We start from the raw sequence: 21,277 nt of genomic DNA on the forward strand, positions 1-21,277 counted from the left end.
CTGCTCACCCCAGCAGTGCGGACAGAAACCTCCCGCGGGGGGGATCCGGCCAGAGACTCCTTTTCTCTTCCCTGAAAAGAGAAAGAATTGTCCAAAGCAAAGGAACCAGAATCAGAGCCCAAGACAGCGTGTCTGACACCTTTTTCTAGCGCTCTGTGCTCAGAAAACATTCACCAGCAAACCTGCACTGACGGCCTGGATTAACCCCAGATCAACTCCAGTATGAATGCCACCATTTTCCCCAATAGGCACCCAGACACTATGGTGATGGACATCCCATGAGACCCCTATGGGTGGAAAAATAAACAAAAAACAGTATTGCAAGATTAAGCAATAGTGAACTACAGTCATTTTACTTCTGGGGGAGAGTAGCCCACACAGGGCTTTAATTCACTTTATGTGAATTTATTGCCTTTCACAACTTTAGTCAATTCATAATACAACTTGTCTACACAGGGAAATTAATTTGGATTAAAGCAGGGTATGAATTTAAAGTCCAATAGCTAGACCAGATCAATTCTCCGTGTGAATGTTCATATTCCAGAATAAAAGTGTTTTATTCCAAATTACCGTAAACCACTTGTGGGGCCGGAAAGCCACCTTCATTAATACTTCCTCTATATACTTGTGGATTAAGCTAATTAAATGATTTACACTAATTTGGAATAAAGCACTCTTATTCCAGAATCAGAACATCCACACAGGAAGTTAAATTAGGAATAGTTATTCCAGAATAACTCCTCATGTAGACAAGCTCTGAGACGTGAACCCAGGAGTCCTGTAGAGGACCCATTTACACAGCAAAACAATTGTTGCTGAATTAGTCACAGAGAAAACAACCCTAAGTATCTGGCAGGGGTGATGTGATTAGTTGCCATGATTAATAACTGAGTATTAACCCATTACGTGCAGACACAAAGCACCTTCAGGGCTGACTTGGCTGCCAGCTGATCCCAGACTGTTAGAGCCTGTACGGTAGACAAGGTCTAACAACCTGATTTTCAGAACTAACTACAGATTTTGGGAGTTCCATCTTGAGACACCTGGGGCCTGAGTTTTCAATACTGAGAACCTGCAGCTCCCAGTGACAGAGATTAGTGCTCATGTAACTCTATGTGGTTCTTTGTCCCCATCTAATGGCTAGGACACCCAGAATATTTACTGGAGCAGGACTTTAACCTGAGTCTCCTACATCTTATGAAAGTGCCCTAAGCATTGGCTATAGAGTCAGTCTCTCACTTGCTTTCTCTAGCCCAATGCATATTTAATATGAGATAGAACTGCTCCAGCAGAAGAGATTTGGAAAACCACTCTGAAGTAGTTAGTTGGTAGGGCACACAGCAGTGATGGGGGAAATCTGGGCTCAAATCCCCACTCCAAATCAGGCAGGGCAGTGATTTGCACTGGGATGCCCCACATCGCAGGCGAATGCTTTAATCCCAAGCTAGTGGCTATAATGGGGGCTGTCTTCCTGGTTTTTCACAAGATTAGGCATCTAACTCCAAGGTAGGATTCATGGCTGAGAATCTTGAGAGGGTGAAAGGGCCTGTCTCGGGCCCGTCAGTCAGGTGCCTAAGGCCCAGATCAATAGGGTTAGGTGCCTATATACCTCTGAGGATCTGAGCCCTCAGCCACAGCCTATTCCTCTGCATCTCATTTCGGGCTAGTTTAGGCAACTCCCTGCTCAGCAAGCTGGCTTCTGAACAGCCCTTTCCTAGGGGCCTAACTCTCCCCACACAATGTATGGAGAGCCTGGGACGTAACTTGGGGCTGAGAATCCCACTAGGTAGTAGGGCACGTAGGAGGTCAGTATTGTAATGCCTAAGTACCCTTATGACACTAGCGCCCAGTCCATTAGCACAGGCAGGAGCTACTCATGATTTCAGTTAGAGGGGTCGAACCTCATGGAGGGCCTGACAAGGGCATTGTTACATTCAGCCTCTTGGAGGATTAGGCCCTTGTGTTTCTTTAAGGTGGGCACCCAAAAACTGGAAGTTGCTTGTGGAAAGTGTGAGGATAAGAACCTGGAGAGGAGTGAGGAAGAAAAAAAGAAAGAAAGGCCGATTCAGGGGTTAGAGCAGTAGCCTTGAACGTTGGAGATCTGGGTTCACTTCCCTCTCCCTCCATGTACTCCCTGTGTCACTCTAGACATGTCAGTTAGGCCCTGTTCAGTGGAAGCTAGGAACTCAGATACTATGGTAACAAGGGCCAGATAACTATGATAGAAGTACTTGGGAGATTTAGGTTTGATTCCTAGCTAGGCAAGTAACTTAATCTCACTGTTATTATGGATCAATTTTTGTCACAGTGATCATCCTTGTCACAGAACTCATGCATTTTACCACTGATTTCAACTTGACTGTGAAAAGAGGGAAGTTATTTTGTTACTATAAAGTTAAGCAGTGTTTGAAAAAGAAAGTATTGTGGAAATCAATCAATCAATAAAATTCCATAGCTTCATTTTCCAAAGTAAAGAAAACTTAAGGCTTGTTGACCAGATAAAGCTTGCTGCAGCGAACTGACCCTGTGCACCCTGCTGATATGGATTAGCGGTTTGTTAATGTGCTTTGATCTAGTCCCCTTCGAGAATATTGATGATTATTTATTTATCACATGTGACAAAGTTCCTCCTTTACCTTGGTGGGTCCTGCGCTTATTGGCGGATTTGTTCACTTCAGTGATCTTCCCCTCTGGTGGAACCCACAGTCTGGGTCAACTCCTCCTGTGTCTGATCAGGAGTTGCAAGGTTTGGGGGGAACCCAGGCCCACCCTCTACTCTGGGTTCCAGCCCAGGGCCCTGTGGATTGCAGCTGTCTATAGCACCTCCTGTAACAGCTGCATGACAGCTACAACTCCCTGGGCTACTTCCCCATGGCCTCCTCCAAACACCTTCTTTATCCTCACCACAGGACCTTCCTCCTGCTGTCTGATAAAAGACGGTTACTCACCTTTGTAACTGTTGTTCTTCGAGATGTGTTGCTCATATCTATTCCAGTTAGGTGTGCGCGCCGCGCGTGCACGTTCGTCGGAAGATTTTTACCCTAGCAACTCCAGTGGGCCGGCAGGTCGCCCCCTAGAGTGGCGCCGGCATGGCGCTCGATATATACCCCTGCCGGCCCGCCCACTCCTCAGTTCCTTCTTGCCGGCTACTCCGACAGTGGGGAAGGAGGGCGGGTGTGGAATGGATATGAGCAACACATCTCGAAGAACAACAGTTACAAAGGTGAGTAACCATCTTTTCTTCTTCGAGTGATTGCTTATATCCATTCCAGTTAGGTGAATTCCAAGCCTTACCTAGGCGGTGGGGTTGAAGTGAGAAGTCGCGGCGTGGAGCACTGCAGAGCCGAAGGCCGCGTCATCTCTGGACTGCTGGACCAGGGCATAATGGGAAGCGAAAGTATGAACGGAGGACCAGGTTGCTGTCCTACAGATCTCCTGGATGGGAACGTTGGCGAGGAAAGCTGTCGATGAGGCTTGAGCCCTGGTAGAGTGCACAGTCACGTGCCCCGGAGGGGTATGAGCCAAGTCATAACAGGCTCGGATACAGGACGTTACCCACGAGGAGATTCTTTGAGAGGAAACGGGTAACCTTTTGACACGTTCCGCTACCGCCACAAAGAGTTGGGGGGATTTGCGGAACGGTTTGGTTCTCTCTATATAAAAGGCGAGCGCCCGACGGATGTCCAGTGAGTGAAGCTGCTGCTCCCTGTGGGACGAGTGGCGTTTCGGGAAAAAGACAGGGAGAAAGATCTCCTGGTTGACGTGAAAGGCCGAGACCACCTTGGGGAGAGAGGCTGGGTGCAGTCTCAGCTACACCTTGTCACTGTGGAACACAGTATACGGGGGATCTACCGTGAGTGCTCGGAGCTCCGACACCCGTCTGGCTGAGGTGATGGCCACCAGGAAGGCAGTCTTCCAGGAGAGATAGAGCAGGGAGCAAGTCGCTAATGGCTCAAACGGAGGGGACATGAGCTGGGTCAGAACTAGGTTCAGGTCCCAGGTAGGGGTAGGGCGTCGAACCTGGGGGTAGAGACGCTCCAAGCCTTTAAGGAATCTAGTCACCATAGGGTGAGAGAACACCGAGCGGCCATCCCCCTCCGGGTGAAAGGTGGAGATGGCCGTCAGGTGAACCCGGAGAGATGATATCGCCAGGCCCTGTTGCTTGAGAGACCAGATGTAGTCTAGGATATTGGCAATGGAGACCTCGGTGGGAAGGAAACCCCGTTCCGCGCACCAACAGGTGAAGTGCTTCCATTTGGCCGAATACATCGCTCTAGTGGAAGGCTTCCTGCTGCCCAGGAGCACCTGCCACACTGGGGTAGAGCAGCGGAGTTCAGACCGGGTCAGCCACTCAGGAGCCACACCGTGAGGTGCAGTGATTGCATGTCTGGGTGACGTAGCCTGCCGTGGTCCTGGGTGATCAGGTCCAGGTGAAGAGGCAGGGGGACAGGGTCGGCCCGAGACAGGTCCAGCAACATGGAGTACCAATGTTGCCTGGGCCATGCTGGAGCTATCAAGATCAAGCTGGCCCTGTCCCTGCGCACCTTCAGAAGGACCTTGTGGACGAGCGGGAACGGAGGGAATGCGTAGAACAGATGCGTCGTCCACGGAATAAGGAAGGCGTCTGCTTCGAACCGGGTTCCCGGCCTTGAAAGGAGCAGAACATCTGGCACTTCCTGTTCCCTCGAGACGCGAAGAGGTCCATCCGGGGACATCCCCACCTCTGGAAGAGCGAAAGGGCAACGTCCGGCGAAGGGACCACTCGTGGGAAAGGAAGGATCTGCTCAGATGATCCGCCAGCGTGTTCCGAACCCCGGGGAGGAAGGATGCGATGAGGTGAATGGAGTGGGCTATGCAGAAGTCCCAGAGTCTCACGGTCTCCTGACACAGGGCAGAAGACCTCGTGCCGCCCTGCTTGTTGATATAATACATGGTCGTTGTGTTGTTGGTGAATACCGAGACACAGCGACCCTGAAGTTGATGATGGAATGTTTGGCAAGCAAGGCGGACTGCCCTCAATTCCCGTACGTTGATGTGGAGGGCCAGTTCGTGGGGTGACCACCGGCCTTGGGTCCGCAGGGTTCCGAGATGGGCCCCTCAACCTACATCTGAGGCATCCATTGTCAGCGGACACCAAGGGCTGGGGCGGATGGAACGGTAGCCCCGCACACACCCCGGACTGGTCCAGCCACCACTGCAGGGAATCTAATATGCCCTGAGGAACGGTAATAATCGCGTCCAGAAGGTGCCTGGTTGGACGGTACTGACTGATGAGCCAGGACTGGAGGGGCCTCATGCGAAGCTGTGCATACCCCGTGACAAACGTGCAGGCCGCCATGTGGCCCAATAGAGTCAGGCATGTGCGTATGGAGGTCAAGGGTGCTGCCTGCAGTCGTCATATGATGGCCATCAAGGTCTGGAACCTTGATAGAGGAAGAATGGCTCTGGACAGAGTAGAGTCCAGAAGGGCTCCTATAAACTCTATCCGCTGAGTGGGGATTAGCGTTGACTTCTCTATATTGAGGATTAGACCCAAGCTCGCGAAAAGACTGCTGACCATGTGGACGTGGCTGAGGACTTGAGCCTCTGATGATCCCTGTATCAGCCAGTCGTCGAGGTACAGAAATACATGTATATGACTGCGACGAAGGTGGGCAACGACTACAGCCATACATTTGGTGAACACCCTCGGGGCCGTGGAGAGGCCGAACGGGAAGACCGCGAATTGATAGTGGCAGCGATTGACCACGAACCAAAGGAACCGTCTGTGTGGCGGGAAGATGGCTATATGAAAGTATGCATCTTGCATGTCGAGGGCGATGTACCAGTCTCCAGGATCCAGGGATGGGATAATGGTCCCCAAGGATACCATACGGAACTTCAACTTCACCACATACCTGTTGAGTTCCCGCAGGTCAAGGATAGGCCTGAGGCCTCCCTTGGCTTTGGAGATCAGAAAGTAACGGGAATAAAACCCTTTGCCCCGCTCGGCTTCTGGAACCTCCTCTACGGCTCCTTTGTCGAGGAACGTTCGCACCTCCTGAAGGAGGAGTTGCTCATGAGAGGGGTCCCTGAAGAGGGAAGAGGGAGGGGGGCGGGAGGGAGGGTGTGAAACAAACTGCAGATGGTATCCAGCTTGCAATGTGCGTAAGACCCATCGATTGGATGTTAGTCAGGACCATGCCGAGAGGAAAAACGAAAGACGGTTGGAAAAGGGAAGGGACGGATCCGGGAGGGAAACTGGTGCAGCGCCCTCGGGCGCACCTTCAAAATGAAGGTTTCGGGCCAGAGGGAGCCTTGGAGGAGCTCTGGTTTTGCCCTCCTTGCTTGCCCGATTATCTACGCCGGCCGTTCCTACTTCGACGTCTGGCGAAGTCCTGCCTCTGGCGGGGTTGCGGGTAGGGCCGGCATTGTTGTTGAGGCTGGAAGGGTCTGCGCTGGGTGACTGGTGTGTGCATCCCCAGGGAGCGCATAATGACCCTATTGTCTTTAAGGCTTTGTAGCCTGGGGTTCGTCTTGTCCGAGAACAGGCCCTGGCCTTCAAACGGGAGATCCTGTATGGTGTACTGGAGTTCCGGAGGAAGGCCAGAGATCTGTAGCCAGGAAATTCGGCGCATGGTAATGCCAGAAGCTAGAGTCCTGGAGGCCAAATCTGCGGCGTCCAAAAGTGCTTGCAGGGAAGTTCTTGCTACTTTCTTGCCCTCATCAAGGATCGCCGCGAATTCCTGACGTGCATCTTGCGGAAGCAACTCCTTGAATTTGTCCACTGCCGCCCAGGTGTTGTAAGTGTAGCGGCTAAGGAGAGCTTGTTGATTGGACACCTGAAGCTGGAGGGCGCCCGCAGAATAGACCTTTCGGCCGAGCAGGTCCATGCGCCTCGCTTCCTTAGACTTTGGTGCCGGGGCCTGTTGGCCGTGACGCTCCCTCTCGTTCACAGATTGTACGACGAGGGAGCATGGAGGCGGGTGAACATAGAGATACTCATACCCTTTTGAGGGCACCATGTATTTGCGTTCCACGCCACGTGCCACGGGGGGAACAGACGCCGGTGACTGCCAGATGGTAATGGCATTGGCCTGAATGAGCTGGATAAAGGGAAGGGCGACCCGAGTGGGTGCATCTGCAGATAATATGCTCACCACTGGATCCTCAATTTCAGAGACCTCCTCAGCCTGTTAGTTCATGTTCTGCGCCACGCGCCTGAGGATGTCCTGATGCGCCCTGAGGTCGAGCGGAGGAGGGCTGGTGGAGGTTGTACCAGCCACTGCCTCATCCGGGGAGGATGATGAGGAGACACCTGGCAGGAGTGGATCTGCAGGAGGCTCCGTCTGGAGCAGTGTCTCCGGCTCTGGAGGGAGATCAGGATCCCGATGGTGAGACAACCCCTTCTCTGCAGGGGAAGGGGGAGGACGAGACAATGTGGCCTCTGGAGCCCTGTATTCAGATGACGTTGAACGCGGGGGAACCTGCTGAGGCCCTTGGGCTTGATGATATGCCCAGGGAGTCCAGAAGCCCCACTGCTGCGGTCCATGCTCATGAGGGGGGGGATCATGGAAGAGAGCAGCAGGCCTGTCAGCGTCCATAGCGTACACGCTGTCTGTTAGAGAGGAGACTGACAGCTGTCGGGACGGCCAGGGCAGAGCTGAACGGGACTGATATGGGTCCCTCAGTCTAGACGGCGGAGACCTCCTCGGTGCCGGGGACCGGTGCCGGGAGTCATATCGGTGCCGGGAGCGAGACCAGGACCTGCCACCAGCGCGGTGCTGGGAGGTCAACCGGGATGTAGAACGCCGACAATGGGAGCGGCTTCTCGAATCTCGGCGCCGGTAGCAGTGGCTCGAGCCAGAGAAGTGCCGGGAGTATCGGGACCATCGTGAAGAGGACCAGTGCCGCGAGTACGACCGGTACCGCCACGGAGAGCGGTGCTGGGACTGCGAGCGGCGCCCTGATCGAGATCGTCCACGGTGCCGGGACCGTGATGGGGATCGGTGTCGGCTCGGTGAAACCAGAGACGGTGCTCGCATGGCCACAGGCTTGCCTTTTGATTGTAGAACCTGCACCGGAGGCACCGGGGGTTGAGGCAGCGTAGGCTCAGTCAATACGATCAGGTCCCGAGCCGAAGCAAATGTCTCCAGTGTCGAGGGGACCATTAGCTCAACCCCAGATCTTATGGGGGAGCTGTGAGGGACCGGACTTGACGGACCTCCCGGGCCCGGAGTCGACAGAATCCCTGTCATCAGTGCCGCGGCAGCAGTTGGTGCCGGGCGCTCTGTTCGAGTCTGCTTGGCTGGAGTGGCAGACGTCGAAGGCCTTGCATCGGGGCCCGGTGCCGGGGAGGGCCAGTGCCGAGGCATTTTCCCGGAGCCGGCGTGGTCCGGTGCCAGAGCGGAGCCGGCGCTCAGCGTCGAGGCTGGAGGGTTAAGCGCTGCTTCCATTAGGAGGGTCTTTAAGCGCTGATCCCTCTCCTTCTTTGTTCTTGGCTTAAATGCCTTACAAATGCGGTACTTTTCAGAGATATGCGATTCCCCAAGGCACTTCAAGCAGGCGTCGTGGGGATCGCTCGTTGGCATCGGTTTCTTGCAGGCCGAGCACTGTTTGAACCCTGGCGAACCGGGCATGAGCCCGGCGCCGGGCGCGGGGGAGGGCTAGAGCCTAAGCCCGCTAACTATATACAACAAGTAATACACTATCAACTAATATTATAAACTCTAACTACAACTATAACTATATACAACTAGTAGAACAACGAGACAATGGAGAGGTAGGGACGTGGAGGACAGCTATGCCGCGCTCCACAGTTCCAACGACCGACACGGCGGTAAGAAGGAACTGAGGAGCGGGCAGGCCGGCAGGGGTATATATCAGGCGCCATCCCGGCGCCACTCTAGGGGGCAACCTACCGGCCCACCGGAGTTGCTAGGGTAAAAATCTTCCGACGAATGTGCACATGCGGGGCACACACCTAACTGGAATGGATATGAGCAATCACTCAAAGAAGAATGCTTGATTGTCTGATAATTCCTCAATCCTCCAGTAGCACACCCTCTCAGTCTCAACTCCTTGCGCCTCTTGCTCCCAGCTCCTCACATGCGCTTCCTCTCCTCTGGCTCCTCCCCGCCTGACTGGAGTGAGCTCCTTTTTAAACCCAGGTGCCCTGATTAGCTTGCCTTGATTGGCTGCAGATGTTCTAATCAATGTAGCTATCTCCACTGCCTTCTAGAAAGATCTTAATTGGCCCCAGGTGCCTTGATTAACCTGGAGCAACTGCCATTTGGTTACCATGGTACTAGGGATTTGTTTAGCCTGGGGCTAACATACCTGTTCCTCTGGCCTTGCCCCATCACATATCCCCCCCTTCTGCTCAACACCATAGGGTTGGGCAACTTGGGACGCCAGGCAGTGTGCTCGTGAAAGACCATCAGCATTGCCGTGGTGGCATACAGCCCTGTGCCGTATGCGGAACTGGAATGGTTGGAGGGATAAGAACCACCTGGTGACCCTTGCATTCTTTTCCTTATTTCTCTGCATCCACTGGAGGGGTGCATGGTCTGTCACAAGAGTAAATCGCCAGCCTAAGAGATAATAACGCAGTGTCTCCATGGCCCATTTGACAGCAGGGCATTCTCTCTTGAGTACTGCATACTTCTGTTCTCTTGGGAGCAGTTTTCTGCTTAGGTAGAGGATCGGGTGTTCTTCTTCTCCAATCATTTGTGACAGAACCGCCCCCAACCCTACCTCAGAAACATCTGTCTGTAAAATAAATTCCTTGGTAAAGTCCGGGGCTATGAGTATGGGGTTGTTACAGAGGGCTGTCGGAAGGTCTAAAAATATCCTCTCTGCTGCGTCGGTCCACCAACATGTGCTGGTTGTATTAGACTATGCAACCCGATAGTCTGGACCTCGGGCCTTCACCAAGTCCGTTAGAGGACTTGCCCTACTGGTGAAGTGGGGAATAAAACGTCGGTAGTAGCCTACCACGCCTAGGAATGCACGGACCTGCTTCTTTCGGGTCGGCCGGGGCCAGTTTTGAATCGCCTCTAGTTTATTAGTTTGGTGCTTCACTATACCCCTTCCTACAATATATCCCAGGTACCTAGCCTCTGCTAGTCCTATGGCACATTTAGCAGGATTAGCGGTGAGGCCAGCCCGCCTTAAGGTGCGTAGTACTGCATCAACTTTCTCCAAGGAGGTTCCTCAGTCTGGTGAATGGATGATGAGATCATCTAGGTATGCAGCTGCATAACTAGTATGGGGGCGCAGCAGCTTATCCATGAGGTGCTGGAATGTGGCTGGGTCCCCATGTAACCCAAAAGGGAGGACAGTGTACTGGAATAGCCCGTTTGGGGTGGAGAACGCTGTCTTTTCTTTAGCTTCTTTGGTCAGGGGAATCTGCCAATACCCTTTTGTCAGGTCCAGTGTAGTCAAGAATCGGGCACTACCCAGTCGGTCAACCAGTTCGTCGATGCATGGTATGGGTTATGCATCAAATTGGGATACTTCATTCAGTTGGTGGAAGTCATTACAGAATCTCGTGGTACCATCAGGTTTGGGCACCAGAATGATTGGACTGCACCACTGACTGTAGGATTCTTCAGTAACACCTAATTCTAACGTTTTCTTTACTTTGGCCTTGATTTCTTCTCTTTTGGCTGCTGGGATTCGGTAGGGTCTCAGTGTTGCCTTGGCTCTGGGGATCATGTGGATATGGTGATAGGTTTCAGTCGTCTGCCCCGGTTTTGTAGAGAACACATCTCGGTTGCGATTAATCATGTCGGCTGCCTCGAGTTTTTGGATTGGCGTCAAGTCGGGTGATATCTTCACTTGCTCATGTAAGTTATCCTCCTGGGGAAGGGTCTCCTGGGTGACTAAGCATGCCTCTCGATCATGCCAAGGTTTCAGAAGATTGATGTGGTAAATTTGCTCCGGTTTCCTGCGGCCTGGCTGCCGCACCTTATAGTTTACCTCTCCCACGGCTTCAATCACTTCGTAGGGTCCCTGCCACTGGGCTAACAGCTTGCTTTCTGCTGTGGGCACCAGGACCATTACTCGATCCCCTGGTTGGAACCATCGAAGCTTTGCTTGGTGGTTATAATGGGTCCATTGGGTCTCCTGTGCTTTCTCCAAGTGATCCCATACAATGGGTGAAACTCGGGCTATCCAATCCCTCATCTGTAGTACATGCTCGACTATGTTCTTTCCGGGATTTGGCTCCTCTTCCCAGGCTTCTCTGGCTATATCCAATATGCCTCGGGGGTGGTGCACATATAGTAGTTCGAATGGAGAGAAACCTGTGGAGGCTTGTGGAACTTCCCAGATGGCAAACATGAGGTAAGGCAATAGGATATCCCAGTCTTTCCCATCCCGGCTCACCACCTTCCTGATCATGGCCTTGAAGGTCCTATTGAATCTTTCTACAAGACCGTCTGTTTGTGGGTGGTATACAGAGGTCCGTAGGGCTTGTACATGGAGCAATGAACAGAGATCTTTCATCAACTTGGATACGAAAGGTGTCCCTTGATCAGTCAGTACCTCCTTGGGGAGCCCAACCTGGGAAAAGATCTGTAGTAGCTCCTTAGCTATTGTCTTGGAAGCTGTGTTGCGTAGGGGGACGGCTTCTGGCTATCGGGTTGCATAGTCTAATACAACCAGCACATGTTGGTGGCCCCGAGCTGTCTTTTCTAGGGGCCCAATCAGATCCATGGCTATGCATTCAAATGGTACCTCTATTATTGGAAGAGGTATCAAAGGGGCCCATAAGTGTGGGTGAGGGCTATGTAGCTGACACTCTGGACAAGAGGTGCAGTATCGCCTGACATCTTCATGTACTCCTGGCCAGAAGAACCTCCGCAGGATCCTGGCCTGGGTTTTCTCTACCCCTAAGTGTCCTCCAAACAGGTGACTGTGAGCGAGGCTCAGTATGGCTTTTTGATGTTTCCGTGGCACCAGAAGTTGATGTATCTCCTGCTCCTGCATTTGCAACACATGGTACAGGAGATCTTTCTTCACTATAAAGCAGGGTCCTGGACCCCGGACCTTCCCCTCTACTGGTATCCCATCTATCTCAGCCACCTCTTTCCTGACGTTATCATATCTAGGGTCCTCTGCCTGGTCCCGTCCAAAAGTCTCTCTCCCAGGACTAACCTGCCTGAGCTCCCAGGGGCCGGCTTCTGCTTCTCCCAACGGCTCGTCGCCATCATGGCTGGGGCCAGCCCCCGGCTCACCTTTCGTGTTGGTAGTTTCTCTGATGGCTGCTCGTGTCCATCTGCCTACTAGCGCGGTCTTCTGGTCCTGGGTCAGGATCTGGGTTCCCAAAGCCTTCGCGGCCTTCCTTTCTTTTTTTGTCTTCCGGGCCTTTTGGGGGGCTGAGAATAGATCCTGAGAAAACTCAGAAAACATTGGGGGTTGACATTCCCCCAATGATGAGTCACTGCCAACAGGGTCTCCACCTCCCTCCAGCCTCTCTGGGGGGAGTAACTTACCAAACACTGGATAGTCCCTCCCAATAACTACAGGATATGGGAGTTTAGGAACTACGCCCACTGTCACCTTAATGGGGTTCCCCTGAACCTCTATCTCCACTGGGATGGTGGGCTAACGGCTCATGGCCCCATGCACACACGTCACTGCTACCCGTTTGGCTTGCAGCAGCTGGCTACTTTTTACCAGCTTACCCGATATAAGGGTGATAGCACTCCCCGAGTCCACAAGTGCTGTAGTCTCTGCTCCATTTATCTTCACCGGTCTAGTGTAGTTATGTGGGGCTAATGCAATGCCTGCAAGATGGATAAAGGCGCATGGGACCTCCCAATTCCCCAAGTTGCATTGCATAGGCTCCTCGGTGCTGGGACACTGTGCTGCTATGTGTTCCCACTCCCTACATGCATAGCTTCTATAATTGGTTCTAATTATTCTCCTATCATGTGGGCTAGGGGGTTTAGTCCCAGGGTTCCCCCCACTCAGGCCAATCCCTTCCTTCTGGAGTCTCTGCTGGTTTTCAGCCCTCCTCTTTATCAATACATTAGAAGAAAGAGGAAGACCAAGGACAGGGTAGGCCCACTGCTCAGTGAGGAGGGAGAAACAGTAACGGGAGACTTGGAAATGGCACAGATGCTTAATGACTTCTTTGTTTCGGTCTTCACTGAGAAGTCTGAAGGAATGTCTAATATAGTGAATGCTTACGGGAAGAGGGTAGGTTTAGAGGATAAAATAAAAAAAAGAGCAAGTAAAAAATCACTTAGAAAAGTTAGATGCCTGCAAGTCACCAGGGCCTGATGAAATGCATCCTAGAATACTCAAGGAGTTAATAGAAGAGGTATCTGAGCCTCTAGCTATTATCTTTGGGAAATCATGGGAGACGGGGGAGATTCCAGAAGACTGGAAGGGGGCAAATATAGCGCCCATCTATAAAAAGGGAAAAAAAAACAACCCAGGAAACTACAGACCAGTTAGTTTAACTTCTGTGCCAGGGAATATAATGGAGCAGGTAATTAAAGAAATCATCTGCAAACACTTAGAAGATGGTAAGGTGATAGGGAATAGCCAGCATGGATTTGTAAAGAACAAATCGTGTCAAACTAATCTGATAGCGTTCTTTGATAGGATAACGGGAGAAGCGGTGGATGTGATATACCTAGACTTTAGTAAGGCATTTGATACAGTCTTGCATGATATTCTTATAGATAAACTAGGAAAGTACAATTTAGATGGGGCTACTATAAGGTGGGTGCATAACTGGCTGGATAACCGTACTCAGAGAGTAGTTGTTAATGGCTCCCAATCCTGCTGGAAAGGTATAACAAGTGGGGTTCCGCAGGGGTCTGTTTTGGGACCGGTTCTGTTCAATATCTTCATCAACGATTTAGATTTTGGCATAGAAAGTACGCTTATTAAGTTTGCGGACGATACCAAACTGGGAGGGATTGCAACTGCTTTGGAGGACAGGGTCAAAATTCAAAATGATCTGGACAAATTGGAGAAATGGTCTGAGGTAAACAGGATGAAGTTCAATAAAGATAAATGCAAAGTGCTCCACTTAGGAAGGAACAATCAGTTTCACACATACAGAATGGGAAGAGACTGTCTAGGAAGGAGTATGGCAGAAAGAGATCTAGGGGTCATAGTAGACCACAAGCTTAATATGAGTCAACAGTGTGATACTGTTGCAAAAAAAGCAAACATGATTCTGGGATGCATTAACAGGTGTGTTGTAAACAAGACACGAGAAGTCATTCTTCCGCTTTACTCTGCGCTGGTCACGCCTCAGCTGGAGTATTGTGTCCAGTTCTGGGCATTGCATTTCAAGAAAGATGTGGAGAAATTGGAGAGGGTCCAGAGAAGAGCAACAAGAATGATTAAAGGTCTTGAGAACATGACCTATGAAGGAAGGCTGAAGGAATTGGGTTTGTTTAGTTTGGAAAAGAGAAGACTGAGAGGGGACATGATAGCAGTTTTCAGGTATCTAAAAGGGTGTCATCAGGAGGAGGGAGAAAACTTGTTCACCTTAGCCTCCAATGATAGAACAAGAAGTAATGGGCTTAAACTGCAGCAAGGGAGATTTAGGTTGGACATTAGGAAAAAGTTCCTAACTGTCAGGGTAGTTAAACACTGGAATAAATTGCCTAGGGAAGTTGTGGAATCTCCATCTCTGGAGATATTTAAGAGTAGGTTAGATAAATGTCTATTAGGGATGGTCTAGACAATATTTGGTCCTGCCATGAGGGCAGGGGACTGGACTCGATGACCTCTCGAGGTCCCTTCCAGTCCTGGAGTCTATGAGTCTTCCTCCACCTAGGACTCCCCAGGGGTTTGGCTGTCCCACCTTCCAGGGCTGGGGTTGGGTGTTTGCTACAAAAGGGGCTGTCGTTGGGTAGTTGGGTCAATTCCCTGGCTGTCATGCGTCTTTCTACCAGCGTGATCATCTCGTCATAGGTGGATGGATCGTTCTGGCCTACCCATTTGCGGAGATCTGGTGGCAGTGCCGGTCGATGTACAGAACCTCTAGTATCTCTTCCGGACTCCGACACTCTGTTTGCAACCACTTTCGTGTGAGATGGATGAGGTCATACAATTGGGACCGCGGGGTTTTGTCTTCCTGGTACCTCCACTCATGATACCGCTGGGCCCGCACTGCGTTCGTTACTCCAGATCTGGCCAGGATCTCTGCCTTCAGCTGGGAGTAGTCTGCTGCATCCTCTTCAGGCAAATCATGGTAGGCCTTCTGGGCCTCCCCCCATAGGAATGGGGCAAGGACACCAGACCACTGATCTCTAGGCGAGGCCTCTCGTAGGGCTGTCCTCTCAAAGGCCAGAAGGTATGCCTCTACATCATCCTTCCGTGTCATTTTCTGCAGCCAATGGCTAGCCGCGTCCTATCATGGCCACGGTTCAGCTCTGTAAGGGTCTTTACCTGGTTTACCAGTTCCCGCAACATAGCTCGGTCTTGAGCAGCTTGGTCCATCAGCAGGCGATTAGTCTCTTGCTGGGCAGCTGCCTGGACACGGGTAGCCTCCTGCTGGGCCGCTGTGGCTTGTATCAGTGCCTGCATTACGTCATCCACCGTGGTGACAAAAAAAAAAAAATTAATCCTCTCCTTTTTTTTTTTTAAATCACCCTCCTTCTTCCGCCGCACTGTGCACACCAAAAATCCTACCCCTGACAACAGTTGTGACAAAGTTCCTCCTTTACTTTGGTGGGTCCTGCGCTTATTGGCGGATTTGCTCAAATCAGTGATCTTCCCCTCTGGTGGAACCCACAGTCTGGGTCAACTCCTCCTGTGTCTGATCAGGAGTTGCGAGGTTTGGGGGGAACCCAGGCCTGCCCTCTACTCCGGATTCCAGCCCAGGGCCCTGTGGATTGCAGCTGTCTATAGTGCCTCCAGTAACAGCTGCATGACAGCTACAACTCCCTGGGCTACTTCCCCATGGCCTCCTCCAAACACCTTCTTTATCCTCACCACAGGACCTTCCTCCTGCTGTCTGATAATGCTTGATTGTCTGATAATTCCTCAATCCTCCAGTAGCACACCCTCTCAGTCTCAGCTCCTTGCACCTCTTGCTCCCAGCTCCTCACATGCGCTTCCTCTCCTCTGGCTCCTCCCCGTCTGACTGGAGTGAGCTCCTTTTTAAACCCAGGTGCCCTGATTAGCTTGTCTTGATTGGCTGCAGGTGTTCTAATCAATGTAGCTATCTCCACTGCCTTCTAGAAAGATCTTAATTGGCTCCAAGTGCCTTGATTAACCTGGAGCAACTGCCATTTAGTTACCACGGTACTAGGGATTTGTTTAGCCTGGGACTAACATACCTGTTCCTCAGTACTTTACTGTAGCCATCTGGCGTTGCCCCATCACACACAGCACTGTAAAAGTTAAAAGGAGGCTTGGAATGATTCAATTTCTATCTGTAAATGTTGGCAAACGTCTGTTTTGCGGTACACAAATCCACAAATCAACATTTCGATCTATAATAATCAAAATTTACAGATAGGTAAAGTAAGAAAAATGCTGCTTGAGAACTTATGAGAGTCAAATTCCATTGAGTTAGACTTCTGAATTAGGTTTGTTACAAATGTACTAGCAAATTAATAGTAAAAGCAGGTGTGATTTGTTGATTTAAGGATATTTACTTGGCATATCTTGACATGTGATTGTCAGGCAAGAGTTAAAATTTAGCTAACAGCTAAGACAGAAACCACAGATCAAGCAGGAATGCTTCAGAAGCCCAAGGACACTGACAACTGTAAACACTAGATAAACTTCTATGGTCAAATGTCTGTCCAGTAACTTGGCTCTTAGAACCAGGGGCGGCTCCAGGCCCCAGCATGCCAAGCGCAGGCTTGGGGTGGCAAGCCGCAGGGGGCACTCTGCCGGTTGCCGCGGGGGTGGCAGGCAGGTTGCCTTCGGTGGCTTACCTGGGGGAGGTCCGCTGGTCCCGCGGCTTTGGCGGACCTCCCGCAGGCACGGTTGCGAGAGGTCTGCCGAAGCCGCAAGACCAGCAGACCCTCCGCAGGCAAGCCGCTGAACACAGCCTGCCTGCCGTGCTTGGGGCAGTGAAATGCCTAGAGCCACCCCTGCTTAGAACAGAACAAATCCTCCCTTCACAGCCCTCTGGATATTTGTAAATACTCACCCCTACCCCACCACTTTACCTTAAGGTAATCATGAATAATTGATGTAATCAAAACAGTTTGATGCATATGTTCTGTTCCTGTCACTGTCATGGCACTGCTACCGAAAATCTCCGATCAACGGCGCCGGGACACACTGTCACCTAGAGTGAAGCACTCACAGGGACAGCACTCGAAGAAACAATGTTTGTCTCTGTATGAACAAGATAAATGCAAATGAGGTGATAAGAGAAAGGTATGTAATTGGTCACTGTAGCACTACACTTCTGAAGCTGTTTATGAGTCTTCCTGGTACCATGAAGAAACCTCCTTCAGTATTGTCTGTGCCTGCCTGATTCTTGGGGAAAAGAATCTTTTCGCCTAACATGATCTAGACAATTTGTATTTTAACCACTGATAAAGCGTTAACTTTTTGAATCTCAGTGTGTCTGTCATAAATATACACAAGGCAGCTGTACTGAATTGCCTTACCGGTAAGAGGTTAATCAGTTCAATTAACCTAGTTGGCACCTGACCAGAACCACCAATGGGGAATGAAGATACTTTCAAATTTGGATGGAGGTTTTGTCTGTGCTCTCTTTGTTTGTTCCCTCTCTGGATGGAGACCCCAGGCAGGAAAAACATCTCCTGAAAGCATACCTGAAATGAGTAAAAATTATAAGTAACGGCAAGGAAATGTGTTAGATTATCTTTTGGTTTAGCTTGTGAATTTTCCCTTTGCTAAGAGGTAATTTCATTCCTGTTTTGTAACTGGGAAGCAGAGTCAGAGGGGAATCCTCTGTTTTAAATATTTTTATTTACCTTGTAAAGTTACTTTCCATCCTGATTTTGCAGGCGTTTCTTTTACTTTTTTTTTTAAATAAAATTCTTTTAAGAACCTGATTGATTTTCAGTGTCCTAAAAACCAAAGGGTTTGATCTGTGCTCACATTGTAACCAATTGGTTGGTATATTATTCTCAAGCTTCCCCAGGAAAGGGGGTGAAGGGGCTCGGGGGAATATTTGGGGGAAATAGGGACTCCAAATGACCCTTTTCCTGAATTTTTGTCTAAATCGCTTGGTGGTGGCAGCAATACCGTCCAAGGACAAGGAAAGAATTTGCGACTTGGAGAAGTTTTAACCTAAGTTGGAAGAAAAAAGTATACGTAGTCTTTCATGCAGGTCCCCACATCTGTACCCCAGAGTTCAGAGTTGGGAGGCAACTCTGGCAGTTTTTATGTCACTAAATAATTCTCTGCCCACCCCCCGCATTTCCCGCAACTGTGAAAATTTAAATCAAGAAAAAAATGCTTAAAAATAAACATGGATATTATTGGTTAAAATGATAAAAAAAATTGTATTAAGCCTAGTTTTTTTAAAAAAAGAACTATAACAGTTCATTAATGCACTTTGATCTGCTCCAGTGCAGGGCTGACCTTACCATGAGGCGAACTGAGGCGGCCACCTCAGGTGCCAGACTCTCTCTCTCTTTCTCTGTATGTGTGTGTGTGTGTGGGTGGGTGGGTGGAGGGGCGCCACTAGGACCCAGAGTGTAGAAAATTCTGTCTGCTGTTGGTGCATATGTATTCTCTCTGCTCTAGATGCACAGAGATGGTGGAGTGCTGTGCTGGAGGAAGAGGGGCACAGGAGATATAACAGGCAGGCAGGAGAAAAGGTGAGAGAGAATAACAGAAAGGAGCAGGCACTGGAGAGAGAGAGAGGAGGAGGAGCCTCTTATGTACCTCTCTAGCACCCCCAAGAGCCTGGACTAATTAACACCAGCTTCTCAGGGAGCTTCCTGTTTCCTGCTGCTTCCCTGAACCCGCTTGAGGAGAACAGGCAGTCAACTGAAGTAGTAGGAGCAAGTTAGATCTTTAAGACGCTGATATCTTCCCTCACTTAGGTCCTGCTACCAGCCTGCTTATTTATCCCCTTCAATTGAGTGTTGAGAGCCACTCTAGCTGGCACAGAACAGCAGCCATGAGTGAAAGAAGAAAATGCCCCTTGAGGCAGCATTCAGAAAAAGCAAGCAAGCAAAGGAAGCTTTTCTGTCTAAGCAGGAAGGAGCTCTCCTGAGATACATAGACACAAATGTTCAGGCTGAGCCTTCCAGCCCCAGTGAGGATGTGAGTGGTGAGGAGATGCCTGATCTTCCAGTTAGTCAGAGTGCAGGTGACCTGGCAGCTACCACAGCATCCATATCTCCATCTCAAATGGATGTAACCATGCACATTCCTAAAGAAAAATATAGATCAGAGAAGAGTGTGGTGGAGGCACAAGAAAGAGCTGCTGTTGAGCTTAGTTCCTTAAGTCTAGATGATCCAGAACTGTGGACCCACTTGAGCAGTAGCCTGACGGACTTCCTTGTACTGCATGGGCCACAGCAAGTGAAAAACTTCATGTTCCCCAAAGACAATGAAAATAGAAGTTTCCATCCAACACATCACTGGCGTGAAATACCCAATGGTGACAAAGTGGAGAGGCCACAGCTAATGTACTCAAAAACCCAGAACGCTGCATACTGTTTTTGTTGCAAACTCTTCCAGTCTAATGTTCCAGCCATATTGGGTTCTACAGGAACAAAGGACTGGAAAAATCTGGCTAGAAATCTGGTATGCCATGAGAAGGCAGCAAATCACCAGAGAACATTCCATAGGTGGAAAGAGCTTGAGATGAGAGTATAGTTAAAGGCCACCATAGATGATCAGCATCAAGAGAAGATTGCCTCAGAGTCTCTTTACTGGCAAAATGTTCTGAAAAGGCTCATTGCCATTGTGAAAATGCTTGCTACCCAAAATCTAGCACAGCTTGGCACTTCAGATCAGTTGTATGTGCCAAACAATGGAAACTTCCTTCAAATTGTGGAGCTGACGGCTGAGTTTGATGCTGTACTCCAGGAGCATCTAAGAAGAGTCACCACTCAAGAAATGTACACACACCACTACCTTGGAAAAACAATTCAAAATGAGATCATACAGTTACTGATAACAAAAGTCAAACAGAAGATTGTGGCAGATTTGAAGTTAGCAAGATATCACTCTGTTGTTCTGGACTGCACACCTGACATCAGTCATATGGAACAAATGGGTGAGGGCTGGTGAGTCTTGCCCACATGCTCAGGGTTTAACTGATCGCCATATTTGGGGTCGGGAAGGAATTTTCCTCCAGGGCAGATTGGCAGAGGCCCTGGAGGTTTTTCGCCTTCCTCTGCAGCATGGGGACAGGTCACTTGCTGGAAGATTCTCTGCAGCTTGAGGTCTTCAAACAACAATTTGAGGACTTCAGTAACTCAGACATAGGTTAGGGGTTTGTTACAGGAGTGAGTGGGTGAGATTCTGTGGCCTGTATTGTGCAGGAGGTCAGACTAGATGATCACAATGGTCCCTTCTAACCTTAAAGTCTATGAGTAACAACAGAACCTAGTGAAAATGTTCCTGCAATGGTGACTGTCAGAGAACATTTTCTAGAATTTATTGACATTGATGATACTACAGGGCTGGTATGACAAATGTGCTTCTTAAAAAGCTGGAAGATACGGTAATTGCGATAGCTGACATGAGAGGTCAGGGCTACGATAATGGTGCCAACATGAGAGGAAAGAACAGAGGAGTGCAGACACAGATCCGAGAGTTAAACCCTTGAGCTTTTTTTGTCCCATGCAGTTCTCATTCACTGAACTTGGTGGTCAGTGATGCAGCATCAGCTTCTAGTGAGGCTGCTGAATTTTGTAATGTAACTCAAAGCATCTGTGTATTTTTCTCTGCATCAACTCATCAATGGCCATTTTGAAGCAACGTCTGGAAACATCCTCTCTGACACTGAAATCACTGAGTGCCAAATGATGGGAAAGTCGAGTGGAGGCGATAAAGCCTATCAAACACCAAATTGGGAAGATAGATGATGCCATAGTTGCCATTATGGAGGATAATGCTATGACAGGAACTGTTCATGGAAGAACAGTGGCAGAGGGAAATGGAATCACCAGAAACATATATAACTTCAAATTTCTATGTGGCTTAATGTTGTGGCATGACATACTGTTTGAAATAAATGTTGTAAGCAAGAAACTCTAAGGTGTTACCTTGATAGATCTGGAGCAATGGAACAACTGGACAAAGCAAAGTCATACCTAGTCTTACCGGTCAGATGAGGGATTTCAAAACGTTCTGAAGAGTGCAC

General features: G+C 49.9%; 1 protein-coding gene across 1 annotated transcript in view; it reads right to left on the bottom strand.

Moving 5' to 3' along the window:
* Nucleotides 1-21,277, bottom strand: part of LOC127032786 (zinc finger protein 2-like) — a 67,900-nt gene that overhangs the window by 42,915 nt on the left and 3,708 nt on the right. Inside the window, exons 2-3 of the mRNA XM_050920376.1 lie at nucleotides 17,142-17,759; nucleotides 9-71 (exon numbers count right to left, since the gene is read on the bottom strand). The gene's annotated coding sequence lies outside the window, so the exon portion shown is untranslated. The remainder of the gene's footprint in view (nucleotides 1-8; nucleotides 72-17,141; nucleotides 17,760-21,277) is intronic.

The sequence above is a fragment of the Gopherus flavomarginatus genome, chromosome 12 (assembly GCF_025201925.1).
Source record: "Gopherus flavomarginatus isolate rGopFla2 chromosome 12, rGopFla2.mat.asm, whole genome shotgun sequence".
Classification (NCBI taxonomy): domain Eukaryota; kingdom Metazoa; phylum Chordata; order Testudines; family Testudinidae; genus Gopherus; species Gopherus flavomarginatus.